At 41.8% G+C, this 15,244-nt stretch overlaps 1 long non-coding RNA gene across 1 annotated transcript in view; it reads right to left on the bottom strand.

The window, feature by feature from the left end:
• Positions 1-317: 317 nt before the first annotated feature.
• LOC121101520 overlaps positions 318-15,244 on the bottom strand; it is a 212,476-nt gene continuing 197,549 nt past the window's right edge. Inside the window, exon 4 of the long non-coding RNA XR_005833528.1 lies at positions 318-483. This is a non-coding gene — a long non-coding RNA (uncharacterized LOC121101520). The remainder of the gene's footprint in view (positions 484-15,244) is intronic.

Below are 15,244 nucleotides of genomic sequence, written 5' to 3' on the forward strand. Positions count from 1 at the left end.
GCCAAGCAACAGGACACGGGAATGCAGTCTCCTTCTATCCAGGTGAACTTGTCGAGCCACGCCAGTGGCGAGGGCAGCGAAATGAAGGCGCAGATCCCTGTGCTCTCCCAGAAAATGAGGCCAGACTCTCTGCCAATTCCCCAAGGTGCCTTCTCCACACAGAACGCACAAAGAACCCCAAGTCTTCCACTTTCCCAGAGATGCAACACACCTGTGATTCCACCCTCCCCTCCTTTGGGATCCCATTCCCCATTTGGGACGCTGCCAAAGGTCTGGGGCGACGGGCGGGGGGGGGGAGTATAAATTATTACCTTAGATTGTCTGCCAGGGTCTCCTCATCTGAAGAGAAGGTCCCATTGCTGACACTCCGGGGAGAGTGACTCTTACTCCCTGCTGATGCCTCCTGGGACAACAAAGTGTCTTTCTTTTTCCTTCTGCCAAACAACTTCTTAAAAGGCTGGAATTTACCTCCTTTCTTCTTGTCTGTGGATTACAAGAGAAACACGCGCTGCAGTTTGACAGGGCTGCACCTCTGAGCCTGAGAGCAAATTACAGCTGAGCTGCCTCTGGCCGAGGGAGCTGGGGCAAAGGGCGGCCATCGGAGTGAATGAGCGACCAAGCCCTGTGCCAGGAACGTCAGGGCCAGGCCCTGGCTGGGCACAGTCAGGCAGAGACACGCCAAGGGCACAGTAAGTCTTCTGCCACCGGGCTCCTAAGAAGCACGTGGGGCGACACGGAAGGGTTCCGAGCTTCATGGTGGCCGCACAGCAGCCCCCTGCACAGGCCACACAAAGGTGGCGCCTGCTTTCTTTAACAAAGCAGGTGGCCAGTGCCCTTCTCCACAGAAGTTGAGAAAACACGTAAGTCAGGTGCTTAGAAAAACTTATGTACCTTTATATAAGTAACTTTCTATTTATGTGTGGGTGTGGGTGTGTGTATTCTCCACTGAGAATCACATTTTAGCCTTTCTTAGATACAGAAGATAACTGTTAACTCTTGGCATAAGCTTTGCCCCCAGTTCCCTCCATTGCCATATATTTTGTTTATTTCTCCTGTCTCCTTTTAAATTCTACTATGAAGAGTCCCAAAGGAGTTGCTATGAACATCTTTCTACATATTACTTCATCCAGTCAGGACCCAGGCTCAGGGCCAGCATTTCCGACAGGTATTTTAGGTAATACCGCTCAATTCTGCTTCTTCAATAACAAATTCATCCACATCATCCCACTCCTACTATTTTATTTTATTTTATTTTATTTTATTTTATTTTATTTTATTTTATTTTATTTTATTTTATTTTATTTTATTTTATTTTATTTTATTTTATTTTATTTTATTTTATTTTATTTTATTTTATTTTATTTTATTTTATTTTACTTTATTTTATTTTATTTTATTTTATAGAGAGAAATAGTGAGAGAGAGCATGAACGGGGAGGAGAGGGAGAAGCAGGCTTCCCGTGAACAGGGAGCCTGACGTGGGGCTCAATCCCAGAACCCTGGGATCACGACCTGAGCGGAAAGCAGACGCTTAATCAACTGAGCCACCCAGGCGCCCCCACCCCTTTTTAAAATTGCTTAACCCTTACTATATGCACCATTGCTTTAAGAACTTTCCAAATATTAATTCAGTTAATCCTCACAATGACCCTATGAGGTCAATACTATTAACATCCCCGTATTACAGATGAGGAGCCTGAGGCATAGAGAGATGAACTAACTTGTCTATGTCTTGGGAAATGTATCTTTGAAGCTGGAGTCAGGAGCCCTGAGGGAAAAGAAAAGTTGAAAGCTTGCAAAGTGTATGGAAAAATACCTGCACAAAACACACAGGTATGAGTCTCTATCTGGGTATCAGAACCCCCGGACCACTGCTGGCCAGAGTCTACAGAGAAATATGGGTATAAAAATGAGGTTAAAGATGTGCAAGGTAACTATCTCATTTCCTGTGGCTATCTTCAGTTCTGGCCTTTCAGAGGTGGAGCGTGAAGTGCGGAAGAAGTGGTGTAAACCCCTTTGCCCTGGGCTGTGATGTTAAGACACTAAGAAAGTGGATAGAACAATGACCAATCACAAAAAAGACAACAGCCTGCAAAGAAGCCTTCAAACTTGAGCGGTCCCTGGAACGACAATGCGTTCTATCACACTTAAGAGGAGAGGGGACTGTCATTTAGGTGCCTCCCATCCCTAAGGCTTTGTACCAGGCCTGGTGTCCTCAAACCAGAGCTAAATTCTTTTCACTGTGTTTATTACTTAAAAGACAGTACCATGCTGTCCTGATGATCACAGCTTTGTAACAGCTTGAACTCAGGCACTGTGATGCCCCCAGCTTTGGTTTTCTTTTTCAAGGTTACTCTGGTGATTCAGGGTCTTTTCTCGTTCCATACACATTTTTGGATTATTTGTTCCAGCTCTGTGAGAAATGTCGATGGTATTTTGATAGAGATTGCATTGTATGTGTAGATTGCTCTGGGCAGCATAGACATTTTAACAATGTTTAATCTTCCAATCCATGAGCATGGAATGTTTTTCCATCTCTTTGTGTCTTCCTCAATTTCTTTCATAAGTGTTCTGTAATTTTTAGAGTATAGATCATTCACCTCTTTGGTTAGGTTTATTCCTAGGTATCTCATGGTTTCTGGTGCAATTGTAAATGGGATCGATTCCTTAATTTTTCTTTCTTCAGTCACATTGTTTGTGTATAGATATGCAACTGACTTCTGTGCATTGATTTTGTATCCTGCCACATTAGGCAAACTGGGGAAGGAACCAAGATGTCCTTCAACAGAGGAATGGATAAAGAAGATATTGTTTATAAATACAATGGAATATTACTCAGCCATCAGAAAGGATGAATACCTACCATTTACATCGACGTGGATGGGACTGGAGGGTATTTTGCTAAATGAAATAAGTCAATCAGAGAAAGACAATTATCATATGCTTTCACTCATATTGGAATATATGAAATAGTGCAGAGGATCATAGGGGAAAGAAGGGAAAACTGAATGGGAAGAAATCAGAGAGGGAGATAAACCATGAAAAACTCTTGACTCTGGGAAACAAGCTGAGGGTTGCAGAAGGGGAGGCGGGTGGGAGGATGGGGCAGCTGGGTGATGGGCGTTAAGGAGGGCATGTGATGTGATGAGCACTGGGTGTTATATGCAACTGATGAATTACTGAACACTACATCTGCAACTAATGATGTACTATACGTTGGCAAATTGAATTTAAATTAAAAAATAAAAGGAAGTGTGTGCAATAGAATTGAAATCATAACACTTAAAAATGGTAAAAACAAAACAAATTGGAGGGTTTGATTTCAGAACGTTCGTATGTTTTCAGTAGTTATTTTTTTCCTTAAGATTTTATTTATTTGACAGAGAGAGAGAGAGCGAGAGCACTCAAGCAGGGGGAGCAGCAAAAGGGAGAGAGAGAAGCAGGCTCCCCACTGAGCAGAAAGCCTGATGCGGGGCTCAATCCCAGGACCCTGGGATCATGACCTGAGCCAAAAGCAGATGGTTAACCAACTGAGCCACCCAGGCGCCCCTTTAGTAGTTACTTTTTCAGGAAAATAAGCCAGAGATTTTCATAACACTTACTTCTGGTTCCCATCAATGGGTAATTTTAAAAAATTATAATCAGTTGGGGCACCTGGGTGGCACAGTCGTTAAGCATCTGCCTTCGGCTCAGGGCGTGATCCCAGCGTTCTGCGATCGAGCCCCACATCAGGCTCCTCCGCTAGGAGCCTGCTTCTTCCTCTCCCACTCCCCCTGCTTGTGTTCCCTCTTTTGCTGTCTATAAATAAATAAAATCTTTAAAAAAATTATAATCAGTAGTCTCTGAAGACCATCGAAGAACATCAGGCAAGTATTAAAAGAGCTGACCTTATATAAAATGAGTCAATTAAAAATTTTAAATTAAAAAAACTCTTTAAGATGCTACAGTTATTGTTATATCGTATCACTGGTCTTTGGTGCTGACCAATGAAATAATGAATATTTTCTCTATTACTGTCCAAAACTCAAAATATGTAATTGACACCTGATTTCTACACGTGGCAGCATTATTATAAATGGTCAAACAGTAATTTGTGCTACATTTCACTTATTTCTGAGGTGAAACTCTTCCTTTTTCCTTTTATACTGATTGGCTTTTTCCCCACTGCAGAAATATCTAATCCCTAATTCTCTAATCAGAAATATTCTAATAGACCATAGCAAAATTCTAAAAGTATCAGTTATGACATCATTATCCCCAGTCTGGACCCACAAATCTAGCTTTCAAGCTACATACAGCATCTTAGATTATGTCAGAATTTATTGATGGGGAAAAAAATCATCACTTGCTCTGAAGTCAAGGTGGATTTGGTGGTGTTCAGCTGAGCTGGAACCAAGGGAGTTAACTATAATTAAAGATAAATTATGGGGCACCTGGGTGGCTCAGTTGGTTAAGCATCTGCTTTCAGCTCAGGTCATGATCCCAGGGTCCTGGGATCCAGCCTGCATGCACCTCCCTGCCCAGCAGGGAGCCAGCTTCTCCCTCTGCCCTTCCCCCTGCTTGTGCTTTCTCTCTGTCAAATAAACAAGTAAAATCTTTTTTAAAAATTAAAAATAAATAAATAAAGATAAATTAAATTAGGTGTTTTTTATAGTAACAATAGGATACTTGTGTATTTAACTAATGGGTGGTCTGTAAGTTCAGCCAAGGAGGCTGACACAGTTCTTAGTACTGCTCCAGTGTCCAGAATGGTGGTAGCCACCATATAACATTGGTCTGCATTGGTCATATTGTTGAAGGAGACAGAAAGTGAACAGAACTTGGAAGGAGCTGAATACAAAGTTAAGGAAGGGATAAAGACAGCCTTGGGGAGGACCCCAGAATATGGAAGCCTTAGCTGAGAGAACTTGACAGGCTTCATGCAAGCATAGAATGGCCTCCTTCGGTGGATCGTCTGTACAGCTGGCCCCGTTCGACAGCTGCTGGTGAACTGGGCACTCTGGCACTCTGTCCCACACTTTATATAGGCAATCACTTGGCATGAGTATACACACACATTATCTGGGAATGCGTGTCAAAGTCTAAATGTCAATGCACTTTTCAAGAATTACTTGGAAAAGGCCATTTCAGCAATGCCTTAGTTATTATGAGAAAGGTAAAAGAACAGTAATACCTATCGGAACTATCCATCCAACAACAAATCCTTCTTACCACAAGAAAAAGAGATTCTAGGCCTAAGAACACCAGTTCTCTTCAGAGGAGGAGTCAGAATGCAGAAGCTTACAATATACTTCAAAGTCTTAGTCCTTGGTCACACCTGAGTTATAAAAAATAATTCTCCCCCTCCTCATTTCCAAAATACATTTCCTGTCAGAAATATCTTTACATCTGAAATAAAATTTAAAAATTTGTTTTTATGATTATTTTATTATTGATTGGGACAATTAATTAATTTTCCAGGATTAATTTTATGAAAAGACTCAGTAATTACATTTAGGCTCACCTTACATCTGACAGCAAACCATAACAAAGCAACATTAATAGGAAATGAAATTTTATAAATCGGAAAAGGAGTTAGACTTACTTGGTTTCCCAGTTTTACTCTCAAAGTTTGGTATAAGATCTCTCACATCAGAAAAGCAAATAGTTAAATTTTATGAAATATCTGCAATTCTATGGCACAACAACCACTATGAAAACCTGAGCATGGGCCTACAAATATCCATTAAATAAACTATTTTATGATCAGTTTATGATTTGGGGGCTGCCTTGTCTCCACAGAATCAACTGGATTAAGTGCATGGTCATCACTAGCAGCTATCTTCTTCATAAGTAACACCGACCCTCACTGTGAATATTTTTGTACAGATGGGGTCTAAAAGTTCAAAGCAGTTTTAACAAAGCAGTAAGACAGAACACCTCTGCAAGGCTAATGTGAAATATTCCAAGATACAATGGCCATTCATTAGAAGTATATATAGTTTAGCAAAGTCATCTCCAACATTAGTGTATTTAAGATGGTGTTTTAGAATTTTATAACACAAATCTACTTTCATTGGGTGATTGGGACAGTGGGGGGCAGGGAGGGAAGGGAAAAGGAAGAAAGGTTATTCCTACTAAATTTGTTTTTTACTGGCTGCAGCTCTAGTTAGGGGTTAAGTGTGTGGGCCCCAGAGACAAAGAGTTCTTGGCCCAAATCCTGATCCCATCTCTTACTGGCCATGAAACATCCGCTTACCAGCCTCTCTGGAAATTCACCGTCTTAAGTTGTAAGACTGAATTTATAGTATAAAAGGCATTTTCTTAGTATTTCAGCAATTTTCTATTGCAATTTTTCACATGAAAGAATCTATATGTACATATAGACTGCTTTAGGGATCACAGTAATTTTCATTCCTTAAGTACTGAATTGAATTAATTCATTTTCATCATCCAATAATTACCTTAGGGATTTTTTTTTCATTTAAAAGGGTGCACATTAACCATTATTTCATGGATATAATTACATGCCATTTGATGGCTGCATCATCATAACTGCTAGTTTATATAGAAGGTTCTAAAAATTAAAAATCACTGGGTAAAGTCAAGCAAATCTGATTCATTTTCCATTTGTCATAAGGATGCAATTCTTACATTTTCATTTCATTCTAAACCTAAAATAATAGAAGTGTACAACTTATCTGCATTGGATTTATATGGTATGCTTCCAAATGAGAAACAGAATTTCCCTATTGTAGTTCATTTTAAGCATCACAAATGTCTTGGTCTGGGGTTTCTTTCTTCCTTCCTTTCTTTCTTTTTTTAAAGATTTTATTTATTTATTTGCCAGAGAGAGAGAGAGGCAGGCAGAGGGAGAAGCAGGCTCCCCACTGTGCAGAGCGCCCAATGCAGGACTCAATCCCAGGACCCAGGGATCATGACCTGAACCGAAGGCAGACGCTTAGCGGACTGAGCCACCCAGGCATCCCTGGTCTGGGGTTTCTCAGAATGTACTCTATGGTTGGTACCAGGTTCTTATTCAAAGGCCAGTACATTTGAGAATCCAGGTAAAATAAAGTTCAATATGTTTCTTTACTATGAGACCTTTCAGAGTCTCAATATGCTGATATCATTATCACTTTCAAAAAGAGCAGAGAATATGGGGTGCTTCCCAGAGTTGATTTTCTGATATCTGTCATGACTAGTGTTCCTCTGGACAGACCCTGGGAATCACGTCTTCATTATTTCTTTCAAAAATCTTTTTTTAATTTAATTTTATCTTTAAGTCACCTCCAAACCCAACACAGGGCTTGAACTTACAACCTGAGATCAAGAGTCATATGCTCTATTGACTGAGCCAGCCAGGCACACCGATTTCAGAAATTTTTTATTTTCTTTAGGTATCGTATATTTCGTATACACACCTCCTACAATCCAGAGTACACTGCTCAGTGAGTTGACTGAAACATTTTAGTTAAATAAACCTAATGTTTACGTCAAGTTCTGATTTTAAGCAGGTATGTAAATAGTATATATTAGGACACAGTTCACCGCAACTGTCTGAATCCTGTAATTTAATTAGAAGGTAATTTCACAACATTTTTCTTAGCTCTAGAACATCAGAATACTTTTAAGAAACTGTTCAGTAAAAAAGATTACTAGAGGGCGCCTGGGTGGCTCAGCCAGTTAAACGTCTGCCTTCAGCTCAGTTCATGATCCCAGAGTCCCAGGATTGAGTCCCACACTAGGCTCCCAGCTCAGCGGGGTGTCTGCTTCTCTGCCCCTCACCCCACTCTCGTGCTCTCTCTCTCAAATAAATAAATAAAATCTTAAAAAAAAAAAAAGATTACTAGAGGGGCTCCTGGGCTCAGTCCATTAAGCATCTGACTTTTCATTTCAGCTCAGGTCATGATCTCAGGGTTGTAAGATTGAGCCCCGCACTGGGATCCCACGCTGGGTGTGGAGACTGCTTAAGATTCTATCACTTCCTCTTTTAGGAAAAAAAAAAAAAAGATTACTAGAAGTACAGTGATCCACAAGCATTCGGTGGCTATCACATTTTTACTGCATCCAGTAATCCCAGTACATTTTAACGAAGGAGTTGGCAACATGTCAGGTTGGCCGCACTCTCCAGTGCCATGTCATAAAAAGACTAAGGACTGAGATTCTACTTCCAGAGAGGAGGGAAGGGGTATCACGGTGGCTGTCAAGTTACATGAGGGAGAAGGAAGCGTTGTCTGCTTTTCTGGGGAAGCACAGAGGGAGGCAGATATTTGCTGTTGTGTTGATTCAGAAAATGAAGAGACAGGATCGACAATACTCTTTTATAAGAGGGCAGGGGTCCCTGGAACAAACGGTGAGAGGCCCAGGGGTGGTCATGACTGGCATTCACAAGTCAGGGTGCACAAGCAGAGAGTGTGGTGACCAGCCCACATCAGGGAATACCAGGTCCTGTACATTCACGTGGACAGGCTACGGCATATATTCTACACCTCTCAGGCAGGCTTCAAGTTTGGATTTGCTGTTTTGTCAGACAGAAAGATCATCTTCCTCCTTCTCAACCTGATGAACTTCTATTCATTCTTCAAGACCTATGTCCTCGAAGCTTTTCCCAAGTCACCAAGCCCAACGATAATTGACCACACCTGCCTCTGGCTTCCGTGTGCTTTGCTCGCACTTCTTCTGTGCCACACCATGTGTTATGAACTGAACTGCTGAACTGTGTCCACTTAAAATTCATATGTTAAAGTCCTAACCCCCAAGTCCTCCGAATAGGACTGTATTTGGAGATAGAGTCTTTAAAGAGGTAATTAAGGTAAACTGAGGTCATTAGGTGGGCCATATTCCAGTATGACTCGTGTCCTTATAAAAAGAGATTAGGACAGACACACATAAAGGGAGGACCATGTAAAGATACAAGAAGAAGATGGCCATTTACAAGCCAAGAAAAGAAGCCTCAATCAACACCAATGAAACCTTGATCTTAGACTGCTAGGCTCCAGAATCATGGGCCAATAAAGTGTGTAGTTTAAGTCCCCCATTCTGTAGGACTTTGTTATGCAGCCTTAGCAAACTAACAGACCACATTATAGGTGTGTGATAGTAAAGCGGTCACTTTGGATCTTCTGTGACTCTGTGCTTTCACACCTTCACTCATGTACTTCTACTCAGAATACATTTCTGCCTTTGCCCAGAGAACTCCTAACTGTTCCCCCAAACACATTCCAGGTGTCATGTTCCCTGGAAAGATGTCCTTAAACACTCTGGCCAGAAAGAATGCCTCCGTCCTCTGTTCTCCATTTGTGCACGCACAGACATCTACTACGATACCACAGAGCATGCTACAGCTCCCAGACTGCAAGTTCCCCGGGGACAGGGACTGCGCCTTGTTCACTCTACATCTACAGCACCTGCCATGATGCCCGCACTCAGTAATATGCATCTACTGTTCCCCATTCCCTTAGGGGCAGGTGTGTTCTGGAAATCAGAATTTTTCAGATTGTATAAAGGTCTATTTAGACCCCAGTGGGGTCTGTGACCACACTTTATCATCAAATGCAGGATTTCTGGAAAAGATCTATATTCACCTTAAGTTTTGCTAATAAATAAACCTGTGCCAAACTTCCAAAGGATTTTTGAGATTTTGAAAATAGAGATAAAGGATGGTGATCTCTTTATGTAGTATAGTCGGTCCTGCAATCACACTTGTTTTGACAATGCAAATGTGTTCCAGTGTGATTTATCTATGGTATCTCATCCACGAGAGACACTAGGTGAATGCAGAGTAGTGCACCCAGTTGAAGTGAGGCATGTAGCAAAACGCACACATGTACACACCTCAGATATCTTCCAGTTACCCCAGACTGCCGCCTGTTAGGAGACACTCATAACACATGTGGTATTGCAGCTTTCTGTCCAGTTTCGGAGAAGCTGCCTTCCCCTACCTCACAAGAGCTCACAAGCTGCAGCCCTTCTAACAGACCAGTCCACAAGCAAACTTCAGGTCTTTTTCAAGGCTTTGCCATATTTACTGTAGTACTTAGGTATTTCATGACCATTTAATATGTGGAAAACTGTTATTTTTTATTAGGTTCCTATTTTTAAAAAATATTGATAATTTTTTTGTGTGTTGTGTTAATATCCCATTTTTCCCATTAGACTTGGTTCTCGTTTTATGATTTTGCACAGCATGTTGATTTGGGGCAATGTATAGGTCACAAATAGCAGCACTGACTGTAAATACCTAAACAAAACCTACTGAATTAAGTCTGTACTTAACCCAAGTCTAGGCAAGGACCTATCAATTAAAATGACAATGACTTGGCAGGTTTCTTGGGCCTGCTATTTCTCAAAACCACATCAAGTTTTCAGTTTTCTGTTTTTTCCCATCGATTTGTCTCAGAACCCCCTTCAACATGTCTTACAACAATTCACAAGCAGCACCAAATAATATTTAGAAATAGTAACAGAGGCAGACATAATTGCTAATGTGAAGTCTCGGTGTCTGGCCACATTTCTCCCACATGCTAGAAGATGTGTGGGTGCTGGTTCTTTTCACTGCCAAATTGTGCCACTTGAGTTTCAGAGAGTGCTGTGAATAAAAAATCAGGCTGACTTTGAGTGGGAAATATTGGCAGGGGTAGCTGCCTGCTACCTTACCCTGCATATTTAGTGCAGTAGGACAAAAGCGTTAGGGACATCAGAGGCTGTATGGATCAGAGTTTAATCAGAGAAACAGAACCAGTAAGAGACAGAGGTAGAAATGTGTGTGTGTGTAAGATATATTAAAGGATTCACTGCAAGGAATTGGCTTACACCAGGTGGTGGCTGGCTAAGCAAGTCTGAAATGCACAGGCCAAGTCCCCAGGAAGGGCAGGCAGGAATTCATGAGCACAGACTGAAGCTGCTACTCACAGATTGAACTTCTTCTCTCAGGGAAGCCTCAGTCCTATTTTTAAGGGGACTTTCTGTCTGTCTGTCTATCTTTCTGTCTATCTATCTATTGAGAGGGAGAGAGAGAATCCCAAGCAGGCTCCACGCCCAGCGCATGAGCCACCCAGATGCCCCAAGTCCTTTCAACTTACTGATTCAGGCCCACTCAGGTTATCTTGAATAATCTCCCCTACTTCAAGTCAATGAATTATAGACTTTCATTACATCTACAAAATACCTTCACAGCAACAGTTCACTTAAACAGTGTTTGTGTTCGATTAAATAACTAGGGACTATGGCCTAGCCAAGCCGACACATCAACATGATCATCCCGTTCTAGGGCGCCTGGGTGGCTCAGCTGTTCAAGTGTCCAACTCTTGATTTCAGCTCAGGTAGTGATCTCAGGGTTGTGAGATGGACCCCGCATTGGGCTGGGTGCTCTGCGGGAGTAGGCTTGAGATTTTCTCTTCCTCTCCCTCCGCCCCTCCCCCTGCTCACGCATGTACTCTCTAAACAAACAAACAAAATCTTTTTAAAATATTATCATCACACTCCATCTTATGTCAACCTGGCACCTATATACATCTCCTTTAACCATATTTAATCTCCAAATGAAGTCAATAACAAAGTCATACTTCCACTAACATGATACAAATATCCCACATACATTTGAAAACATACTAACCCGCTCCCCAGAAGAGGATGCAAAGTCCTTGAGTAATATTCACACTTCTTCTGTAACTTACCTACTGAGATATAATGCTATTATTATCTTATATAAAAGAATAGGGAGAGGAGAGGGAAGAAAACAAAAATATTTGGTTACTATATATATATAGATATATAACCATATTCATAATAAAATAAGGAAGAAATACCCATAACTATGAGTCCTTGTTTTAGCAGGTTCTGTGGCCATAGCTTTCTTTATATGTATATGTATATTTACATGAATACATGTATGTAGTCTTCCTATGTAATCTTTGTAACAATCTTGTTCCACTACCCATTCCACATTCCTTTTGTCCTTGGCAAGGAACTCAGCTGTCTAAGGTTCTTTGCCTGGTAAGGTGACACAAACCTACACTCCTGAAGAACCTGGGCCATTAGCTGCCCTGAACTGGGTTGTTGTAGTTTTCTATTACTCCATAGGACCCAGGAGTACTAGGAGATGCCATAAAAGATCTCCAGATATTCCAGACATACTCTTCCTTACCTCTACGGTATAGCAGCAGCCCAATTTTCCCTTGCTAGTCAGGATCAATCTCTCTGGCCAGTACAGTTTACCCCCTTCTTTACCTGTTCATGGAGAGGCATGAGGAGCCCCAGAGGCTGGGTGACAGTCTCAATTACTGGTTCAATGGAATCACTGTTGTGTTTCCTTGCGGAAGCACTCCTCCCACTGGAACTAAGAACTTCAGGCAAGCAGAACCTAAGGTCAAGGGGATTTCCCTAGGGGGTTATAGGAGTAATAATGGACCATTTCTATTTCTAGCCCTGTATTCCTAGACCCATGGAGCCTGGCTGTGAGAGAAACAGTCCCAGCCCTAGTATTGCCACTTAGCTGACACTCTGACTGAGTCTTCTAAAGGCCATCCCACCATTCCAATAAGCCAGCCACTTCAGAATGATGGGAACATCGTGAGACCAGCGAATTCCATGAGCATAGGCCTATCAAGTTCCTTGATCAGAAGTGATGTCTGTGTCAAATACCATTACAGCAGATAAGCCCACAGGTGAGTTTTGGCAGAGAATTGTGTGCAAAAAAGGCAAATCTGTGTCCAGAGTAAGTGTCTGTTCTAGTAAGAACAAAGTGCTGCTCCTTCCATGACGGAAGTGGTCCAATGGAATGAACCTGTACCAGGTAGGTAGCTATTCATCTCAGTGCATGGTGCCATATTGGGGACTCAGTGTAGGTCTCCATTGGCCTTGGCTGGTGGAAGGCAGTGTTGCTGAGCTCATGTGTAACTTCCATCCCTGCCACTACTGTATTCACAGGCCCACTGACAAGTAGATGGGGAAAGGGGCTGCTAAGATTATTAAAATCCTCCTGAGGTCATCTTTTAGTTAGCATTTACATGGGACATGAATATCCTGCAATTCTTTGCCAGTTCAGAGAGGTATACCCACCTACCTCTTCCACAGACCTCTTTGTCGCCAATTTTCCAATCATAATCCTTCCAAGTCTCTGACCATCTAAACCACTGGCTGCTTACTACCTACGAACTGTTATAGACTTGTACCTCTGGCCATTTTTCCTCATAAGCAAAACAAACAATCAGATGTACTGAGTGAAGTTCTGTCCAGTGGGAGGATTCCCCTTTACCACTGTCCTTTGGGGCTGTCCCAGGATGGGGCTACAGCGTGACAGCTTTCGAGTGGTGCCTCAATATCATGCAGAACTATCCATAAACCAGGCCTAAGTTTTCTCTTCCTCAGTTAACAAGTCTTAGGGATCGCCCCATGAGGTGGTAGGTACAGGATGGGAGAGAAGGTAGTGTGGCAGGAATGGGGACCGTGGGTAATGAGGCCACTTCATGTAATTTAGTTGTGCCTTCTGGGCCTGCTTGAACCTGATCTTGCTCACACTACTTCCTTTTGATAATGTAATACTCTGCACACCCAACTTTATGGCTTGGTGGCTTAGACAACACCCAGTTCATGACGGGCAGGTCAGGTCACATGGTAACTTGGTGGTGCATGGTGAAGTGTTCAGTGTCTACTAAGCCCAAAGCTGCCTAGCCTTAGCAAGCCAAGAGCTGCTTCTCAAAAGATACATAGTTATCTGCAGAGAACAGCAGGGTTTTGTCCCCAAATCCTGGATGTTTGCTGTGATTCATATAGAGCCTGCCAAAGGCTCCAAACAATATCCCTCTCTGTCAGTGACACTCGAGCACTACCGAATCTGCTGGACCAAATGGACCAAATGGCAGAGCAGTTTACATGGCAGCCTGGCCCTGTTACAGAACCTTCTCTTGGTCTGGGCATTACTTAAAATTAGCAGATTTTTGGTCACTCAGTAAATAAGCACACGCAAAAGAGGAATATGTTGCCTTCAAAATCCAAAGAGACCTACTAGGTGTTGTGCCTCTTTCTGGTAGTAGGATGGGCAAGATGCAACTTGTCTTTCACCTTAAGAGAGATATCATAACATGCACCAGACCACTAGACCGCTAGAAATTTTGCTAATGTAAAAGGCTCCTGAATTTCAGTGGGATTTATTTCCCATTCTCTGGCATGAAAGGGTCTTACCACTATGTCTAAAGTAACTGCTACCTCTTGCTCACCAGGTCCTATCACCATGCTTACAAGTTTTTAGCCTCTGTGATATTATTACGTGTCAGTGATTTCTTTGAAAAACAAGCTGATTTTTAAAAGATGCAGTATCTCAGTTTGGTACTCTTGAACTAGTAACAATGTCAATGTCTGTGTGTCTTTACATCAATACCTTCACTAAATTGAGAGCTGGGTGGCACTGATAAACCTGAAATAAGCCCTGAAGAATGGAATGTTTGTTGAGGACTGTTGAGTAGAGGACATTTAGTAACTTGGGTGGTTATTACTGGTTTAACTGTGAATGAGCTCAGTGGTTAGACAGCTGAAGTCATGACAAAAGTTGTAGTAATTATTGATAATACAAAGACTCAATAAGGGTTAGTGAAATAATTACTTAGTTACAGATTACAGAATGATTTGATTCACTAATAATTTTTTTTTTTAACCTAAGGGCAGGTACAATCTCAGCTCCTGCTGGATAGAAGGTGAGTTTAGGGTCAAATTCTCAAACCATGCCTGAATATGAAAAAGTTCTTAGAAATAAAGGATAGCAGTCACTAGTTCTACTACGTGAGCAACAGGTCTTAATAAACTTAGCCGAAATTCTTGATGGTACCAGTGGCAAGTGGACCAAGGTCAAAGTGACACTAATGTGTCGTAGACCCATCAGGCAAAATGCTTGTTGCTTGCGTGGATGACCTATGAAAAACAGACCCCAGAGGTAGCAGAATGAAACCGTGAGTGTTCAGATGGTCTAAGAAAGGAATAAGAACTCACCTGGTCCTCTGTGCCTATCTATGGGTAGACCTGCCTTGTTATCATTTCTGAGAACAGAACAAAAATTTTGTTTTAAAAGATTAAAAAAAAATTCTAATCTGTCTCAGTGTTTCAGATTGTGTCAGACAGTCCTATCAGGCTACTCTTCCTTGATCTGAGCCCCATTCTCTTGTGCTGATAATAAGTTTACTTCTTTTGCTACTTATTCTGTTCTCATTGGAGAGCACTAGGCAGGGATGACACAGTTCTTTGAGAATCACTGTCTTCGCCCCAGATTTCTC

This window comes from Ursus maritimus, unplaced genomic scaffold (assembly GCF_017311325.1).
Source record: "Ursus maritimus isolate PB19 unplaced genomic scaffold, ASM1731132v1 scaffold_8, whole genome shotgun sequence".
Classification (NCBI taxonomy): Eukaryota; Metazoa; Chordata; class Mammalia; order Carnivora; family Ursidae; genus Ursus; species Ursus maritimus.